At 43.1% G+C, this 20,532-nt stretch overlaps 1 protein-coding gene across 4 annotated transcripts in view; it reads left to right on the top strand.

Moving 5' to 3' along the window:
* The window catches only part of HECW2 (HECT, C2 and WW domain containing E3 ubiquitin protein ligase 2), a 373,452-nt gene that overhangs the window by 43,374 nt on the left and 309,546 nt on the right, over positions 1-20,532 (top strand). Inside the window, exon 1 of one of the 4 annotated variants that reach the window (XM_070581718.1) lies at positions 8,652-8,765. The exons of the other annotated variants lie outside the window; for them this stretch is intronic. The gene's annotated coding sequence lies outside the window, so the exon portion shown is untranslated. Of the gene's footprint in view, positions 1-8,651; positions 8,766-20,532 lie in introns of those variants that run through there. 4 annotated transcript variants of the gene reach the window in all.

Genomic DNA, 20,532 nt, shown 5'->3' with positions numbered 1-20,532 from the left:
GGAAGATTCACCCTGAGCAAACATCTGTTGCCAATCTTCCTCTTCTTTTTGCTTGAGGTAGATTTGCCTGAGCTACCATAACATCTGTGCCAATCTTCCTCTATATTGTATGTGGGTTGCCACCACAGTGTGGCTGACAAGTGGTGTAGGTCTGTACCCGGGATCCAAACCTGCAAACCTGGGCTGCTGAAGTGGAGTCTGCTGAAATTAACCAGTACTCTAGGGGGCCGGCCCGCTTAGTAACGTTTTTTTGAAAAGCATGTCTCTTCAGGCAAGGGAGACAAAAGAAAAAATAAGCAAACGGGACTATGTCAAACTAAAAAGCTTCTGCACAACAAAGGAAACCATCAACAAAGTGAAAAGACAACGTAATAATTGGGAGAATATATTTGGAAATCATAGATCTCATAAGGATTACTTTCCAAAGTGTATAAAGAACATACAAGTCAACAACAAAATAACAAACAACCCAAGCAAAAAATGGGGAGAGGATCTGAATAGACATTTTTTCTAAGGAAGATGGCCAACAGGCACATGAAAAGATGTTCAGCATCACTAATTATTAGGGAAATGCAAATCAAAACTTCAATGAGATATCACCTCAGTCCATCAGAATGGCTATTATTTAAAAGACAAGAAATAACAAATGTTGGAGAGGATATGGAGAAAAGGGAACCCTCGTACACTGCTGGTGGAAATGTAAACTGGTGCAGCCACTGTGGAAAACATATGGAGATTCCTTAAAAAATTAAGAGTAGAACTACCATATGATCCAGTATTCCACTTCTGAGTATTTATCCAAACAACATGAAAACACTAATTCAAAAAGATATATGCACCCCTATGTTCATTGCAGCATTATTCACAATAGCCAAGACTTGGAAGCAACCTAGGTGCCCATCAATGGATGAATGGATAAAGAAGATGTGGTATATATACAGAATGGAATACTACTCAGCCATAAAAAAAGATGGAATCTTGCCATTTGTGACAACATGGATGGACCTTGAGGGCATTATGCTGAGTGAAATAAGGCAGATGGAGAAACTCAAATACCGGATGATTTCACTCATATGTAGAAGATAAAAAAACAACAATAATAAACAAACACATAGGCACAGAATACATCGGTTGTTGCCTGGGGAGAAGGGAGAGAATGGGGGAGGGCGAAAAGGGTAAAAGGGCACATGTGTATTGTGATGGATGGCAATTAGATTTTGGGTGGTGAACACAATGTAATCTACACAGAAATGGAAATATATGATGTACACCTGAAATTTATATAATGTTATAAACCAATGTACCTCAATAAAAAGTTAAATAAATAAAAAAATGCCTAATAAATTATGGTACATTCTTCTAATAGAATTCTAATTTACCATTAAAAGTGATGCTGTAAAGAAAAATTTATTGCTAGAAGAAATTCTCTACAATATATTTTTAAGGAAATAAAGCTAGTCACAAAATAGTATAAATTATTTCATGATCTCATTTTTGTATCTATTTACTTATGTATGTATGAATAGAAAAGAAACATCTGGAAGAATATATACCAAAATGTTAACAGGGATTATCTCTGGGAGTTATAAATAAGGATGGCTTTCCTTTTTTTCCTAATAACATTTATAGAGACTGAAAGTTAATACTAAATTTGAAAGGAAAGCTGTTATTTAAAGAACTTTCAGTGAAAATTTCCTGTCTGTGGTAATTTCTTAATTTCCTTTTTTCTTTAGCTCATTGCTACTTCTTAGAGGTACGTCTAGAGTGACAGCGAAAACAATTTCCCAGTTGTCATTCGTTTCGTAAGACGAGTCACATCACTGTTAGAACTTGGGTTTAAGTTGAGATCAGAAAATAAAACTGTCAGGACCAGGAAAGAAGTACGGATGGAGACTTCTAAGTGGGAATTAGGATTTAGGCTTAGAATATTAAGTGAAGGATAGAAGTTCGCTTGGCCTCCTAAGACCAGGACATTAACCAGTGGATGAGTGAACCAAACTAGTGCCAGAGTCTAGCCTGAGATTGCAGACTGGAATACAGTTCAGAAAGGTAAGCGGGTTGGCAAGGTCAGAGTGCTGAGACAGTTCAGCTAGGCAATCTCAAATAGAATGGACAAAGGATCACGTCTCTGACAGTTGAAAACCCAACAAGAATTGGGCAAGCCTCCAAGGTGAGTGTTGCCCAGCAGGTGACAAGTGTCATCTTTTCTTTCAGGTCCTGTGCTCATCAGTGAAGCCTGTCATCTAGACCTGGCAAATGACTGTCCAAACCCCTGAATCATGCCCTCTGTCACCTTTACCTGGTGGTTCACATACCTCGTGGGAGATGGCCCATGGGCCTGTTCACCCCAGAATGTTAGAGCGTTGCCTGAAACCTGTCAGGTCGATTGGTAAACATACTCTGCTATGAGTATCATTTCTCATTCAGTTTTTCCTGGGAAAAATGTCTGTGGTGCAATGCTGAAGAAAATTGCTTGTATTATAATCTGTCTACATAGAAGCTTTAACCAAAAAGTGCTTTTCTGTAAGGAAAAAGCTATGAAAGTAAGTTTTAGTCAAAGTAGTTTCTGTGTGTGGGTATGACTTTAGTGTAGACGTTGAAGGATGCGGTGATATTAAAAGAGAATGCGAATGGTAAATATCAGGGAAAATATAGTTTTGACCAGAAAAATTAGATTTAGGTTAATGAAATATTCTTTGGAACCATTAAAAAATGTAAATATATGGATAAGTCTTAAAAACTTGTTGAAGGACAGAAGACCCCAAATAATATATTACAATATAGTTCTACTCACATGTGATTCAGAAACAGGTGAAACCAAACTATGTTGTTTTGGGGATGTATTCAGAAGTGGTGGAATTGTGAAGGGAAGGGAGGAAGTCATTTTCCTGAAAGTAACGATAGTGAAAGCTTCTGGAGGAAGCAGGAATTTATGGTCAGGAGGGGGCACACAGGGGCTCCTGGCTACTGACTCTGCTGTAGTTTTTCAACCCAAATGGCAGTCACAGGTTCTCACTTTATAATTATTTGTTACAGAGTATATTTATGTCTTCTGCATTTTCTGTATCTGTTTTCTTTTCTTTTTTTTTTTTTAAAGATTGGCACCTGAGCTAACAACTGTTGCCAATCTCCTTTTTTTTTTTCCTGCTTTTTTCTCCCCCAGTCCCCCCAGTACATAGTTGTGTATTCTTAGTTGTGGGTCCCTCTAGTTGTGACATGTGGGATGCTGGCTCAACATGGCCTGATGAGCGGTGCCCTGTCCACGCCCAGGATCCGAACCAGTGAAACCCCGGGCCGCCGAAGCAGAGTGCGCGAACCTAACCACTCGGTCACGGGGCCAGCCCCTGTTTTATTTTCTAATAAAAAGGCTTTAAAAAGGATGTAATGACTACCATAGCGAGTATGCAGTCTTTGGTCTCAGATTTAAAGGGCTCCTAAGTTTGTGTTGTGGGTTGAATTGTGTCCCTCCAACGTTCATGTGTTGAAGTTCTCACCCCTCGTACCTCAGAATGTGACCTCGTTTGGACATGGAGTCCTTACAGAGGTAATCAAGTTAAAATGAGGAGATTTGGGTGGTGCTTAATCCAACATAATTGGTGTCCTTATAAAAAGGGGAAATTGTGACACGGAGGGAAGATCTGGTGGAGAGACATAAGAAGATGGCCGTCTACAAGCCGAGGAGAGAGGCCTGGAACAGATCTTTGCCTCACAGCCCTCAGAAGGAACCAACCCTGCTGACACCTTGACTGTGGCCTTCTCCCCTCCAGCACGGAGAGACGATGTCTGTTGTTTCAGCCACCCCGTTTGTGGTGTTTGTTACCACAGCAAAGTAACACGGTTTGGAAGACTAATCAAGATTTTACTTTATTTTTTTAATCAGTAGGTTTACTTATTACAAGTGACCGGCTTTAGGGTTTTTCAAAGAGGAGCGCGGAGAACCCCTTTTCCCGTGTGACTCAGGCATCTCTAATTAAGGTGACTGAAGAAGGCTAGGAGCAAGTATGTGGTTTATTCTCAAGTCGTAAAGGTTTTGTTTAATATAATAGTTATCTAATTATTTTTCAGAGTTCTGACTATATTTTTTTGCCTTTTCTATTTTCGTAAACATCTGTCTGTTTCATATAGTGACTTCACACTTGATTTCTTTTCTTTTCTTTTTGTGTTTTTCATGAGGAAGATTGGCCCTGAGGTAACATCTGTTGTCAGTCTTCCTCTTTTTGCTTGAGAAAGGTTGTTGCTGAGCTAGCATCTGTGCCAGTCTTCCTCTATTTTCTATGTGGCTCGCCACAACAGCATGGCTTGATGAGCTGTGTGTAGGTCCGTGCCCAGGATCCAAACCTGTGAACCCTGGGCTGCTGAAGTGGAGTGCATGAACTTAACCACTATGCCACTGGGCCAGCCCCACAGTAGATTTCTTATGGGTGTTATTTAAGCAATGAGTTGCATTCCTCTATTAAACTCACCCATACTGTAAAAAACAGACCTCACTCAAGTTCCCTCAGCTGATGGAGCTGCCCAGGAAAGGAGATTCACAAATGATGTCTGACACTACACTTCCGCTCAGTTGGCCCTCAGTTGCTGGTGTAGGATGTCTCCTTGCTGCCCTGGAAACTAAGCATGATCATGTGATAAAGTCTGACCGTCGAGGGATGGTTGCCCCCTCCATTTCTGTTTCCTCCTTGCTGACTCAGACATGGTGAGACTTGAAAGAGCCATCTGGCACTAGAAGTGGAACCTCTTCCTGCCTGGACTGGTTACCTCTGGACTGTGAAATGTTAAGATGTAAATATGTTCAAGCCGCTTTGCTTTTCGATTTCTGAGTAATAGCACCTGTGTCTATACCCCCAACTAATACACCCCAGTAGTTAGAGGAAGGTGAGGACTATAGGTCTCCTGCCAACTCCCCTACCCCAGGTATGAAAGCAAATGTTTATTTGTTAGAGGGCATGAAAATACACCTAGAGGGCCGGCCCGGTGGTGCAGCGGTTAAGTTTGCACATTCCGCTTCGGCGGCCCAGGGTTCGCTGGTTCGGATCCCAGGTGCAGACATGACACTGCTTGGCAAGCCATGCTGTGGTAGGCGTCCCACATATAAAGTAGAGGAAGATGGGCATGGATGTTAGCTCAGGGCCAGTCTTCCTCAGCAAAAAGAGGAGTATTGGCGGCAGAGCTCAGGGCTAATCTTCCTCTAAAAATAAAAAAACCAACATCTACAACCTACTTTGTCAGTTTAATAAAGTTTATGTGTTTGTCCTTTTAGATGTTCCCCACTTTGCTTAATAGAGTCACTGGAGGTGGATATGACAATGTTGTAGAGGCAAGATTCAGTTAAGCTTAGAGTTGGCATTAAACAGCCAAAATTGTCCAAATAAAGTGTGCCTGAGTGCAGAATCCAGCGTGGGGCCATCCTGCTGAGTCAAGCCTTGTAAATAGGTCAGGTTATATCCCTTCATGGAATAGTGGGGTGCCCCTTAAGTATTTCTAGCCAATTCGCAAGTCTTGAACATCTCCAATTTCAACAATAAAAGCCCATTTCTTTTTTTTTTTTTTTTTTTTTTAAAGATTTTATTTTTTTATTTTTTCCTTTTTCTCCCCAAAGCCCCCCGGTACATAGTTGTGTATCCTTCGTTGTGGGTTCTTCTAGTTGTGGCATGTGGGACGCTGCCTCAGCGTGGTCTGATGAGCAGTGCCATGTCCGCGCCCAGGATTCGAACCAACCAAACACTGGGCCACCTGCAGCGGAGCGCGCGAACTTAACCACTCGGCCACGGGGCCAGCCCCAATAAAAGCCCATTTCTAATTTCCATTTTGGTAACTGACAACCTTAGATCTTTATTGGCGGTAAAGACAGTGAAAATCTTATAGTAGCTGTTTCTTAATGTGGCCTTTTGATTACCTGATTCTTCAGACTGTATTCTAAAGGAAATTTCAGACCGCTTAATGGTAGCTGCTAGCGTTATGCTGCTTCTCTCAGCTTCTTGCTGCTTCTCCTTCTACTCTCTTTCTCTGCAGCCCTCCATTATACCTTCTCCCCAGAGTCCTCATAACTTTTGATTATTCTTGGCTTCTGCTTTAGAGTTTCAGTTTGTTCTTCCTCTTGATTTTTTCCATCCTTCTACTATATGACAGCTGTTTCTGTATAAGTTGCATTCAAATACCCTGGGAAAGGATCTTACTGAGTTGCTTAATCCCTATTCAGTACCCTTTATTCATCCTGGGGCCCAGCTCTCTTGCTTGGCCACCTTGAAGACCAGGGGTCTTTCTCGTGACCAGACTACAGCTGACACCTGGAGGTCAGGCACCAACCCCTGATCCAGTCAGTTGTAGCCAGGGTTGCAGGATACCTTTTATAAAGGTTGAAAACTTGTGTGTAAGAAACTGTTTCTGGACCCGTTGTTCTTGTTTTTTTATTTTTTGTGAGGAAGACTGGCCCCAAGCTAACATCTGTTGCCAGTCTTCCTCTTTTTTCATGAGGAAGATTGTCCCTGAGCTAACATCTGTGCCAATCTTCCTCTATTTTATGTGGGATTCCACCACAGCATGGCTTGACTAGCGGTGCTAGGTCTGTGCCTGGGATCTGAACCTGTGAACCCCAGCCCGCTGAAGCAGAGCACGTGAACTTAACCACTATGCCACTGTGCTGGCCCCTGGACCCATTGTTCTTGAAGACAGGGAATATACCAAATTTCTCAGACCCCTCTCCAATACTTTCCTTGATGCTTGAAACGGAACAGGGACATAATCACAAACCAGATATTCCGGTAAAATTCTGACAAGTGTAATTAATTAAATCCCCTCAACTAATGTTTATAGAGTGTCTGCCAGACACTGTGCTAGACAAGTCAGCCAGTCATACCAAGAGCTGAGTTGAGTGGAGGAGACAAATGATGACAAACAAAACAAAAAAACACTCATGACAACACCTTGAGGAGAAGGCCCCTGTTTCCTTCTCTCCATGGCCTGGGTTAATTAGGACAAGGAGCTGGGAAGTGGCCCTCAGGGAATCTGGCCACAGACAGGATTTGTGCCTGAAAGAAGGAAGGAAAGTAATACGTTGCAGCCTTTATTTGCATGAAAGTTGGCTGTAATAGGGGCTGAGTTTACGGAGATGCACACTTTTGTCCTGTGAATTTCTTATAGCAGTGAGCATAAACAACTCCTTGTAATCAAAATAATGTGGGTTTAAAGAGCCCACCGTAATCAAAATATGAGCTGTGTGTTCACCTTAATTGCAAATAGCGTTGGTATATCTTCATCATTGGAAACTGTTGAGTATGCCATTTTGCTACAGTAAATGGTTTTTTGATGCTAAAATTCACTGGAAGGAATTCACAGCATTAATTTGGAGGATTTGTGAGTTCTCTTGGGTGCCATAGAATTTATGAATCTATTAAGTGCTTTTTGATTACTCTCAGTGCTTGGGATCCAGTGATGCATCCCCTTCAGAACTTGGGAACAAGGGCTGTGTGATTGCCTTTGACAGTTAAATGGAGCAGAGACAGAATGGCTTCAGGCTTGCCAGGCAGATTGAACATATGAGCATGGTTTAGGAGAGAACGTGTCAGTGCAAGTGGGGCTGGTCAGGTGTTGAAGGACAGGAGGATGCCCAAGGATGAGCCCTGGCCTGCTCTGGGATGGATATGACTGCTGCTTTAAACAGATGTTGATTAAACATTCAAGTCATATTATACACTGTCCTTGGTCCCATTCCATTTTCTCTGTCAAAACTCTTATATATTGATCAGGACTTTTTTTGTTTACAAGAGATAGAAACCCACCTCCAAGTGGCTTAAGCAAAGAAGGAGTTCATTGTCTCTCATAAATGTAAAGTTCATGGGGCCTCCTGGGCTCAGGCATGGCTCGACTCCGATGGTACACAAGGTTGTCAGGCAATGTCTCTCTCCATCTCTTGGTTCTGCTCTCCTGCTGGCTTCGTTTTCCATCATTGCTCACTCCTTGAGGTGGCTCTCTGTGTCTCCCAGCTCGTATCCTCAGTTTAGCAATCCCACCAATTGCTGGGGCAGTTTCAGCCCTGGGGTTGGCCAGTCCGGGGACATGTGCCCACCCAACCATCTAAACCATAGGTTTTCTTAATCCGGGGCGAGTAGTTCTCAGAAGTAAAATTTTGTAGTCAGAATAAAGTGGAATGGACTTGAATAGGCAGAAATGGCAGTCTTCCTCTGAAGTTCTGTTGTTTGATTTCCATGGGATGTGCCTATGGGAAGAAAATGCATTTGCTTCCAGGCTCCTTGACAGAGTTTTCCCTGTAAATTAATACAATGACATTCTGTGTGTGTGTGATCACATGTAGAGCTTATGAGTTATGATAAGGTGAATTTGTCCCCGAGAGAAGAGTCTACTCTGAATATGGCAACTACTCGGATTCCACAGCCTCCCAGACTGAGGTGCCAGGTCTGGGCTTGAGCAGACAGAGTCTGAGGAACGGGGCCTCGTGGAGCCCTCCTTTCCATTGCTGTTTGCTGTTGCTTTTTCCTTAGGAATTCCCACTCCGATTACCACATTATGTGTGTGGTATGCCAGTTTTTAAAAAGGGCCTGGCAACAGGAAGACGTGAGTTGCCACAACAGATCCCACCTGTCCTCTAGCCAGCATTGTGTTTAATATAAATACCCTCCAGAGACCTCCGGTCTGACTTGCTCTTGGAGAAGTAGCGCCATTATTTTCCCCCGTTCCTACTTCATGCTGTGCAAATATGGCATTGGATGGAATCCGTTTCCCAGAAATGGTGCCTGTGGAATTGTGAGGTAATCTTGCCACAGTGGGCTCAGACTTTCTGGGGGTCCTAATGGAGTGCTTAGGGCAGAGGGAGGGGTGAGGGTGGAGGGGGGAGTTGGTGTGTAGGCCCTGAGAGGAGGGAAGAGTCGCTGTTGAGGCTCAGCATCTCCGTCCCCTGCCCCTCCACACCACCCCAAAGAGTGAAGGACTCCTGTATCTTAGCTCGAAGACAAATGGGACCTCACTAAGTGCCCTCACCTGCCCCAGAAGGTAAATGTTTTACTCTGGCTTTTCAAGGTCCCCTGAGGCTCAGGGAGGGAGGCCCACTCAAGTCTGGCACCTCATCCTACTGGGGTTCGGGTAGAGGCCTGCCGTCCCCGGGGCTCCTGTGTAAGGGCTGGGGTAGGCGCAAGGCTGTGCTGGTTCTTCTGGGGGAGCCCGGTCTCTTTCCTTTCCTGCGGGCCTCGTTTCTATGATGCCTACTTGAGAGCTGTTTGCACAGTCGCTTTGCCTCCTGCCTCTTTGGATCCCTTTGCCTGGAAAAGCCCTGAAATCTGGGAGCACGGGGCTCCCCAGTAGATGAATTGAATGCCACGAGAAGGCCTACCTAAGGCTTTCTAGATATTTTACCAATTTACCTGTCTTTCTGGGGAAAAGTTACTGTGTCTTAGAACAGGAAGGACAGCACACAGTGGTGGATTAAATACTGAGAAGAGCAACATGAAAGTTAAATTTCTGTAATCACCTCTGCTGTCAATAATGTCAATAGTTTATATTTGTGTAGAGCATTTTATGTTGAGTATATAACTTCTTTATATGCACATTTACACATACGTTAAAAAATGTATTACAGCATTTCCAGATTGTCTTTTTGGGTAGATCTTTAAAATGTATCTTGAGTGTTCTACGTAGGAAATCACTTTTTTATTCTAAGAAGTTATGTGCATCTTAATCTGTAACACTCTTCACTTGTAAATTTGTATTTAACTTAACAGTTAATGTCTAAAATATTTTCTGACTGTAGCAAATGTTTGATTACTAGAATTTAGAAGATATGGAAAGGTGCAGAGAAAAAAGTGAAAATCTCTGAAATGCCCCCTTCCAGTACATTGGCGTCCCTCATGGGCTCTCTTGCATAAGCTGTACCCACATTGCTTCCTCCGTGCTTTCCAATTCTGATTTCTTCACTAGAGCAAGTACATAAAGACTCTTCTGAAGCAGCCTGAGTGAATACTTCTTCTAGAATTTTAAGATTTCCCTCAATCCTTTACCCATTCTTAATTTGACAGAAATATTTTTAGTTGCCTTCCTCTACCAAGTCTTTCTAAAGCATTTAACTTGGTTTCCATAGATACCATCACTGTTTCTTTTTCCTCTCAAAGTTCTGTGGTTTACATAATATTTAATTAAGTTATATAATTACAGTAACAAGAAGAGCTGGCATAAACAGGGCTGGGAACAAACACAGTTGGGTTTTGGGGGCGTGCAACTCAGCTGGTGGGAACAGAGGTGCACATGCAGCCTGGAGGTCCAGTGGGCATCGCTCAGTATGTTTTATGGAGGGAATGAAGAGCATCAGCTATTGGTAGGGTTGGGTAAGTGAAGGCTGGGTTAGAGGAGGTTGGGAGGAGAGTTTTTGATGTAAAGATTCTGATGGATGGAAGGGCACAGATAAGCTGAGAAGAGTTTTATGTACAGTCTCTTGCCACATCGCTCAATTTCCAAGTTCTTTTATTCTTTCTAGTTCCTGATACATTCTCTTTCATATAAGTAGGATGACGTCATTTCTTTTGTGTGATCATTCTGTGGAGAAAGTGTACTGATTAAAAATATTATACTTCCTCAGTGTTTTCTATTCTTTGTTTCAGAAAAATGTATGCAAAAAGAAGATGGAATTTGAAATTGAGATTCTTAGGCATAAATACTCCCTCTCTCATACCTGATTGCTAAGTACCGATCAGTTTCGTTGATGCTAGCAGATTAGCATAGTAGCTTAAAGATTGAGTGGGTCATTAATGGGTGAGCAACTACTTGCTCTTTCAATCTTTAAAAGTCTTAAAGGAACACCAATCATGGATATAAAAATATGATAAAAATATATATTTATTGACTAACATTTTACACAAAGCTCTTGCATGTTTTCTGTCATTCAAGCCTTACCACTTCCTAAGAGGAGGAATGGCGGAGAATATCACCCCTATTTTATACTTTTGTGAAATGAGCCTCAGCGGTGAAGCAATTCACCCAAGGCCCTGCAGTGGCCGAGCTCCTCAGGCAAGAGCTCAGGAATCTTCAGAGTTTCTCTAACAGTCCAGCTTTAGTCTCAACTTAAGACTCTAGGATGCTTCTGGACTTCTGCCACTATTCATGTCAATTGGGCAATAGTTCCTTGTTTTTAGGACTAAAAAAATTGCATAGACTCTTCCTTTTCAGACTACCACTTCTCACTGTTTGAAGGACTTGGTTTCTTTGTTCAGAGATATTTTTTCCATCTTCAAAGAGTATTTCAGCTCCAAGAAAACCGCCATGGCAGTGGGCTGGCTTGGTACAGAGGCAATGGCTGGTCCCCAGGCCAGTTACTAAGCTTTTATTTCTGGTAAGTTTTGATGAGTAGTCTGCAAGCTGGCCTCTGTTCTCTCTCAGTCACAGGGGTTGTCCTTCAAATAAAAATGAAGGTACCTGGGAGGAAAACTTACACAAGCAAAAAACAAAAGTCTCAGAACATGTTGGCTCATGATACCTTTGTGTACTTATACAAACTCAGAGTTTTCAACAAGACAAGTGATTTTTACCTAAGTACTCAAGGCTGGGCATGGAGGGGCGCTGGCTAAGTCTGTGACCCACTGAGCTCCAGAGTGGCTGCTCTGTTAGGAGAGTTATCAGGGTGGAGCTATATCTCTCCCATTAGTGTGATGTGGGCACTTCTGTAGACCTCCTTGGCGGTGACCTCTCTGAGGATTGCTGAGTGTGTGGGGTACCTTTTAACATCCCCAAAATGAATCTGGGGCTGCTGTGCTGGATAGCAAATTGTCCTTTTTATTGCCCTCTCAGTGATTCAGTGTTTGCCAAAGTGTCATCCAGAACTACCTGTGTTAGAATCTCTTGGGGTGGGGCCTGGGAATCTTAATTTTAAACAAGCTACCTATTCATAGGTACTCTAAAATTTGGTAACCACTGGCTCCTTTCTCATCTTCTTTGTCTTTGTCACAGGCATTTGAGATACACTAAGGCTAAATCAGTTTATGGAAGTGGGTGGGGAGGACACAGGGGGCCAAGGTCTCTAAGGTAGAGACACAATCGACGCTCCGGACCATCTCTGTTAGTGTCCTCAGTCTTTCTGCCGAGCGCTCCTCAGCCACACCTCAGCCTGGCCCGTTCTCCGCCCTCGTTCCTGCTGTCCCTGGGTTTATGAGAAGTCTTTCCATAATTGCAATCATCTGTGTCCTGTCTGGTCTGCTTGGCAGGCCAAGAGCTCTGCCACCTCCTGATCCCCAGCTTCCATAAATTATAAACTGTTGGATCCAGCCGGCTGTCTCTAGGTTGGGTGTTTGAATTCCTCTTGGATCTGTTGCCTTCCATCCCGAGCCTTTCTGTCTTCCCACCTCGCACCCTGTTCCCATACATACACAGCACATTCTTAAGTTCCTAACAGGTTTTTTCCCCAGTATCCTTTTTTGTTTTTTGCTTTTGTTTATATCCACAAGCACATTTTCCTGGAAATTCTGCTATGGTGTTAAGGTGTTCGGGTTCTTCCGCCATAGCTGATTTTCCCTTTGAGGTTCCCAGAGGCCTGGGAGGGAGGAAGAAGAATAGTGTTCTTCCTTCTTGCTGGGATGGGGATGACTTTAGGCAAAATTAAACAGAAAGGAATTGGTTTTGTCCTTTCCTTCCCTTTCACTAGTTTCACCTTTCCTGGCCTCTGTATTTGAAGTTAGCCATGAGATGGGTGATGTATATGCCACGCAAGAGATGGCTGATGTGTGGGGAGCTCTTGGCTTGTTCCGTTACCGCTGCTGCTGTCTTCCACTCAACACCGCCACTGATGCGGCCGTCGGAGACCCAGAGAGTTGCAGTGGACTTCTGACTTGACGGATCAGTGCTCAGTTTATTCCTGTAGTACAGTGGCCATTTGGCAGATGAACAGTATGAGTAGCCGGCCTTGTAGCTCTCAGCTCCTAGTCCAGAAAGTTGGATTATGTGCCTGCTGAAGAGCATTTTCCATGTAACTTCTTCTTTTTTTTTTTAAAGATTTTATTTTTTTTCTTTTTCTCCCCAAAGTTCCCCGGTACCTAGTTGTATATTCTTCGTTGTGGGTCCTTCTAGTTGTGGCATGTGGGATGCTGCCTCAGCGTGGTTTGACGAGCAGTGCCATGTCCGTGCCCAGGATTCGAACCAACGAAACACTGGGCTGCCTGCAGCGGAGCCCGCCGACTTAACCACTCGGCCATGGGGCCGGCCCCTCCATGTAACTTCTTAAGATGTATAATCTCCTTTTCCCCTTCAAGCTCGAGGTGAGTCCTGGATGCAGATCTAGGTACCAAATGGCAGACTCTAATGGTTATCAAGAAATTATTAGTTTTTTTACTAGCCCTCTTTCTGCTATCAGTAGAATAATTCTGGAAGTTGGTGGGGCATAGATACATAGGCAGCAGGAGTTTTATGAGGCCGAGCATGCCAGCTTTGAAGATTTATGGGCTTTAGACACTTTCTCTGGAAAGCAAGTGTCCACTGGCATTTCTTTTCTTTTCTTTCTTTCTTTCTTTTTTTAGTGAGGAAGATTGGCCCTGAGCTAACATCTGTGCCGATCTTCCTCTATTTTGTATATGGGATGCCACCACAGTGTGGCTTGATGAGTGGTGTGTAGGTCCGTGCCTGGGGTCTGAACTTGCGAACCCTGGCCTGCCAAAGTGGAGCACGTGAAATTAACCACTGCACCAGCGGGCTGGCCTCTCCACTGGCTTTCTCATCTTTCTAGTTCAGCTCTCTCAGATGGTCCTGTGGCCCATACAGTAGTCTCTTATGCAGAATGCTGCCGCAGCTGTCACAGTTCCGAGTGGCAAACCATGCACGTAGGTGTACCGAGAAAACTAATGAACTCAGAATTGGACAAAGCCAGAGGGTAACGCACATTTTATAGGAACATCAGAGTGTTCTCATATCAGGTTATTCTTCCATGAAATCTATTATCACTGACTTATTCATTGTATCCAACCTTGGCCATTTATAAAAATAGAGTTTAAGTTTTTAGGATGCTGTATAATTCCGGCCCACTTTGCTTTTCCAGATTGTTCCAAGAAGTGCTCCCGAATTATTAAGCCTCAATTACCCATTTCTTCCCTCTGTAACAGTTCTTTGGTAGGTGTTAGAGTGGAAAACAATCTGATTACATTCTTTATTGTCTAGTGATTCCCCTGGAGGTAGTTGGATTTTTTTTTTAGTGGATAATGATTGTTAAACTCAGATCTCTAATTGATGACATCTGAGCAGTGTAACATAATGAAATGAGCAATTTCAGACATTCTGGGCAAAAGTGAAGAGGCAACATAAAGGAATTTATGACAGTTTGTCCTTGTGTAATCTTCTAAGCTGTCTCTGCTTTCTCTGACTTGTCTTCTGCTGCTTTTGAACTCATGCCGTCTCTGCGTTTCCAAAGTGACTGTAGGAATTAGGGCTGGGTGGGGGGGGAGGGGAAGCATGGCCAGGCCTTCCCTGCATACACGTGGGGTTGACCGTGCCACAGCCCTTAGACCTAGAAAGGTATATGGTGAGGGGATGTGCAGCATTCTCACATATGGGCTCCCAGGGCGGGGTGCTTGAGGCCTTTCATTAAATTGCCCTAGAGCTTGCCTTTAGGGGATCTCTTTATCTTTCAATATGTCATGCAAGGCATCACACACCAAACTCACCCACCCTCTGCCTCAGGCAGCTGAATTGGGTGTAGGACAGTATAAAATTTCTAAACGTTGATGTATTTGAAATCTTGTCCTTTCCTGTGTGTTATGTTGGAAGCAGCACTTTAAGAAACAGCAAAACCAGCATGGTGAACGCTCTGTATTTCTTGTAGTGGTGCTAAGAACCAATCCACATTCATTTTAGTACTGATCATGATTTGGTGTTTCTTCAGTTGGAGTCTTCACCAGCTTTCTGAAAGCAGCGCTGATTTTTGCAAACTTGGAAATCTATTTTCTCTTTTATGGGAGTGCTATAAAAAAGGGAGCTTTATTTTATTTTAGTTTTAAAGATTGGCACCTGAACTAACATCTGTTGCCAATCTTCTTTTTTTTTCTTTCTCCCCGAAGCCCCCCAGTACATAGTTGTATATTCTAGTTGTAGGTCCTTCTGGTTGTGCTGTGTGGGACACCACCTGAGCATGGCCTCATGACGTTTCTAGGTCTGTGCCCAGGATCCGAACTGGCGAAGCCCTGGGCTGCTGAAGCAGAGCACGTGAATGTAACCACTCAGCCACGGAGCTGGCCCTTAGAGGCTAGCTTTTTTAGCAGTTGAAGAAGAGTGTTTTTAGTAATATTGACAATTTGTTTTCTTCTTAGTCATTTGCTGTGCAAATTGGTATAAACTGAAGGAGACCACATTGGTTGGGGTGTTGGCCACTTTGTTAATTTAGTGTTTGCCATTTCAAAACTGTCCCCGTTTAGGTGTGGGGAACTATGTGTCAGTTGAAATAGGATCTGATTTTGGGAACTCAGGCTTGTAGCAAGATGGTTGCCCCTAATAGAATTTGAGGCAAGAAGAGCACAAAAAGTGCCCTATTCATTCTGGTTATCCCTGCCCAGCCAGGTGAGGCCACTGGAGGAGGCAGTGAGTGCTGTCGTGTTTGACAGTAGAGGTTGACCGTGGAGACGCTGTCTGAGGCTGCGGCGGGCGGTTGTGTTAAGCAGGCTCTCGGGAGCTACTTTTAGCTCTTTGAAAAATTTATATCTGAAAGCCCCAAATCTTCCTCCTGCGTCACAGCAGCTGGCCTACATTCAGAATACGCAGCCTCTCATCTGATATTTATGGGAGCTGGAGTGAGGCATCAGAGAATAGAAGAAGATTTAGCTATCATTTCAACCCCCGTTCTCATTTCCAAGTTTCCAAGGCTGAAAAGATTCTTCCACAGTCCTTAGGTATGTATTTTTTAAAGAGGAGAAAAGAAACAAAATCCTCCTGATGTTTCACACTCCCTGAATTGAGATCTCAGAGCATGTTGCTGCTAATAATTTATTCCTATTTATTAATGCTGACGTATGAGCAGTTTCATGTGTGTGGTAGGGAAGAGCTGCATAATTTAAGAACAAAGCAGAGTAAACATTTTTGGCTGCACAAGGACAGGAGCCCCTGACACATTCGGAAGACTCATTTACAGCCAGACTAAACTTCCCTGTGGTCAGGAATTGCAGCTGCAAAACAGGATTATGAATAGCTGGATATTAAAATTAGTACATACTACTTTCCAGTTGTCTGATCTCAAGTAGTTTAGCACACAAAGTTGGGACTTTTTTGCAGATGCATATTATCAGTGAAAGCAAATGAAACCAGAATTCTGGGAATAGTGTGCAACAGTAAATCGGGGAGTACTAATAAAAAAACAAGGCAAATCCCCAGCCCAGCTGAGCGCTCGTGAACAATATCAAAGCGGCAGATGGTCTGGGTTGGAGAGTTCTTGGCATTGAGGATGTACAGTAGCCAATGGCCACAAGGCTAGTACTACCCCAAGCCAAATTTGGTTTCTTGTTCTTGACGCAAAGCAAGAATGGAAGCGATTGTGAAGCTTTCATCTTAGACATTTAATTAAATTCTGTAATGTAACATTGACCTCATATTGTTTTATAGTGAAGCAGCTGAGCCAGAAAAAAAGCCTAGTTTAAGGTGACAGTAACAGAGCTACTTGACTAATTAAACACATTGCTAATGGAAAAATCAAGAATGAAATTACATCTATATATTCCTTTTCCGGTGCCGTGGACAAGGATGCGTATGAGTTTGCTGAGATTAAGGAATAGGAGCTTTTCTGTCCTTCAGCCTGCAGATTGAAGGGGAATGCAGGAGGCTGGAGAGGGAAGTGAGATACAAGGTAAGAAAAAACAAAAAGGACGAGTTGTTTCTTGGCTGCTGTGATTCAAAATAATTTAAAGGGCGAGGTTCATTTGTGGTGGTTGAGGCTGCTTCATATCATGGAAGGGGCTCTAGAATGTCCCACATCAATGACAGACGTCAGTGTGCTAGAAACGTGGCATTGGAAGTAGATAGAGGTCATTGCTTGCTAATTCCCAACCAACGTAGGGGTCTTTCTTACAGTTTCTTCACAGGGGATCAGGTGACCTCAGCTTGGACCTTTTCACATTATAATTTATTTGTTTACCAGAAGATCAACTGCCCAATCCCTAGTTTCCAGGAAGAATGAAAACATGCTAACTAACACCTGTCTCAGTCTTCAAACCAACATGGGGAGGATGCAGTTGAAGTTGTGTGCAGGGTAAAGGGATAGGAAGAGGGCACCTGGTTGGTCTCCACATCAGATAAATATTAGCCTGAAAAAAATTATAGCTACAGAAACTGTATGTTATCTTTCTTCGACCCCCATGTATTTTGAATATATTTTCTTTTTTTTTTTTTTAAAGATTTTATTTTTGCTTTTTCTCCCCAAAGCCCCCCGGTACATAGTTGTATATTTTTAGTTGTGGGTCCCTCCAGCTGTGCTATGTGGGATGCTGCCTCAGCATGGCCTGATGAGTGGTGCCATGTCCGTGCCCAGGACTCAAACTGGCGAAACCCTGGGCCACCAAAGCAGAGCACGCAAACCTAACCACTTGGCCATGGGGCCAGCCCCTGAGTATATTTTCTTTCTTTCTTTCTTTCTTTTTTTTTTTGAGGAAGATTAGCCCTGAGCTAACCCCTGCCAATCCTTCTCTTTTTGCTGAGGAAGACTGGCCCTGAGCTAACATCCGTGCCCATCTTCCTCTACTTTATGCATGGGACACCTACCACAGCATGGCTTTTGCCAAGCGGTGCCATGTCCGCACCCAGGATCCGAACTGGTGAACCCCCGGCCGCTGAGAAGCTGAACGTGCAAACTCAACTGCTGTGCCACCGGGCCTGCCCCTGAATATATTTTTTTAATAAGATGTTTTGGGGAGCGACAGACAGGAGAGTTCACTAACCCACGCCAAATTATGCCAAACTAATCTCTCCTTCCTCCTCCCTCTTTTCCTTTTTTTTTCCCTTCTTTGTCTTCTTCCCTCTCTTTCTCCTTATTAGTATTACCATAAGTAAAATAAGATTAAGTAGGGAGATATGTCTAGGTTATAGCAAGATAATTGATAAGATCTCTCCAGGTGGCATTGTGGCCACGATGGACACATGTGCCCTGGATCATAATGTTAGGTGCCAGACACAGTGCTTGGTGCCACCTGTGCAGCAGTAAACCAATGAGAAGTGGCCCCTGCCCTCTAGGAGCTTACAGCATGTCTAAGGAAAGAGACTGTTACAAAACGAAGGCGGGAAAATATGTTGAAGCAATGATGGGAAGGTGCGGCGTGTTCTGTTGGATCTAACGGACCCTCAAGGTTAGGGAGGATTTCTCCAAGAAGAAGATCTTGAAGCTGCAATCTGGAGACAAATAATTAACCAGGTTAACATTAGGAAGTGGTAGAGTATTCCCGGGAATAGCGTGTGCAAAGACTCAGAGGTGAGAGAGAACATGTTCTCTTCACGGACCTGAAAAGCATTAAATATGGTAAGTGCATTTGTTAAGGTACAAGCTAAGCTGCTGTAACAAGGTCACCCCAAGTTGCAGTAGCTCCAACAAGATGGAAGTTTATTTTCTCCCACAAAATTGTCTGGAATTGGTTGACAAGCCAGGGTGGATAGCCAGCACTACTGTTAAAGGTCATTCTGGAAGTCAGGTTCTTTTTTCTTGGTCATTCACTTCACCAATGAAAGGTTATTTCTAGCATCCCTTATACTAATTAATGAAGGACAGGTGCATAAAGTGATAGCTGATAGCAAGAAGTCTGCTATTGGAATACGTGTCAAGGGGAATGGAACCCAGTCTTAAGGTTAGGGATAATCTCTCAGAGGAGGTGAGAACCGAAGCAGAAGTTGGCCACCTGAAGCTGAGGAGGTGGGAGAGCTCCGGGCAGAGGGAAGAGCATGTGCAAAGAACTCATGGCGAGAGGGAATCTGGTATATTTAAGACACTGAAAAACACTGGGTATAGTGTGTGTTAGGGAATAATTGAAGGTGCTGCAATAAAGAGACCACAAATTATAATAACTCAAACAAGATAGAAGTTTATTTCCCTCCCATAGAACAGCCAGGATTTGGTACAGCAGCTTCTGGAAGCTGGACACCTGCATAGGGTCTTTGCAATGCTAACAGGAATGAATTCTTGATTAGGGGACTTGAACTGTTTACTATTGTCCCATGTTTGTAAATTAATACACACGCACGTATATGTCACTGTCTCACTATATTTTAAAGTAAATTACAAGACAGCTCCATAAACTATGTTAAAGAGTTTAGGATCTATCCAAAGGTAAATGTGAAGCCATTGGAAGGAGGGGAATTAAGTTTGCAATTTAGAGACGTGGCTCTGGTTTTAGTGCCGTGAATGAATGGGTGGGCAAGGCAGAAGGCTGGAGACCAGGTAGGCTATTGCTGTAATCCAGGTGAGGAAGGATGTGGTGTTGTGGACTCTCTGGGACGGTTATCTACTAGACATAGTAGAGTTAATAGGCCGAACTTCAGGGAGAAGAGTTTGGCAGAAGTTAACTATTTTAATCTATTGCTCTCCAGGCCTGAAATTCATAATATTATTTGAATCCCAAGACTTTTAAATGTGCACAAGTTTATTTAATGAGGAGTTGCAAAGTCACGTATTTACTAGTGCTTGAGAACAGGAAAACGAAATAAATACAGCAGGTCTTTGAAGTGGTGGGGGGGCTATGTGGAACTGGATGGCATATGCCCTCTCTGAGGGGCAAGTCTGCTCAGTTCCAGCCAACTGTTGCCATTTGTAAAAGACAACTCATTGTTGCCAGATCTTTTGACTTTTTTCCTTTTTTTAAAGAGTCTTGGATTGTTATATGAAATCTTCTGACTTTTAATTATTGACCTCTAAGTGAAAATTAAACAGACTTACAAAGTACTGTATAGGCCAGCACTGGAAGGGCCGAGCAAAACAGGTCTGTAAATGGGATTTGGTTTGCACAGATTGATTTGTGCTTAGGTGGTACTAACTGTATTAGGGTAGGCTGCTATAACAAATCCAATAATACAGGGGTCAAAAGAATAGAGATGTTTGTTTCTCATGTGACATTTCCAATGTGAAAGGACCAGGCAGCCAGACATCCTTGCTCTTTGTGGTCATTCAGGAACTTCCCAAATTTTGCTCCACCATCCCCAAGTACAGTATTGTTCATCTGCATGGTTCGAGTTGGGTCATCACATCCGAATTCCAGTCCTCAAAAAGAGAGAAAGAGAGCATGGGTGAGGCATGCCCATCTTAAGGTCCTTGCCATATATTCATAACAACTCTTAGTGTTTGTTTGTATTTTTTACAGTGTACTTCCCTGTTAATTTTTTTTATCCTTAATGATTCTTGAGCCTGGCGTGATGGGTTATCATTCCTATTTGACAGAGAAATGAGGTTGAAGTAGGTGGTGACTTGCCCAAGATGACAAAGAGAATTAGTGGCAGATTAGACTCTACCTTGACTCCCTTTTAATAATAATAAAATGCCTTTTAAATTAATTTATAATAAATATTTAAAATAAAACTCCATTTACTTGAGTTCCT

This window comes from Equus przewalskii, chromosome 17 (genome assembly GCF_037783145.1).
Source record: "Equus przewalskii isolate Varuska chromosome 17, EquPr2, whole genome shotgun sequence".
NCBI classification, from domain to species: domain Eukaryota; kingdom Metazoa; phylum Chordata; class Mammalia; order Perissodactyla; family Equidae; genus Equus; species Equus przewalskii.
Note: the sequence above shows the minus strand (reverse complement) of the source record. Positions and strands in the feature narration are given on the sequence as shown.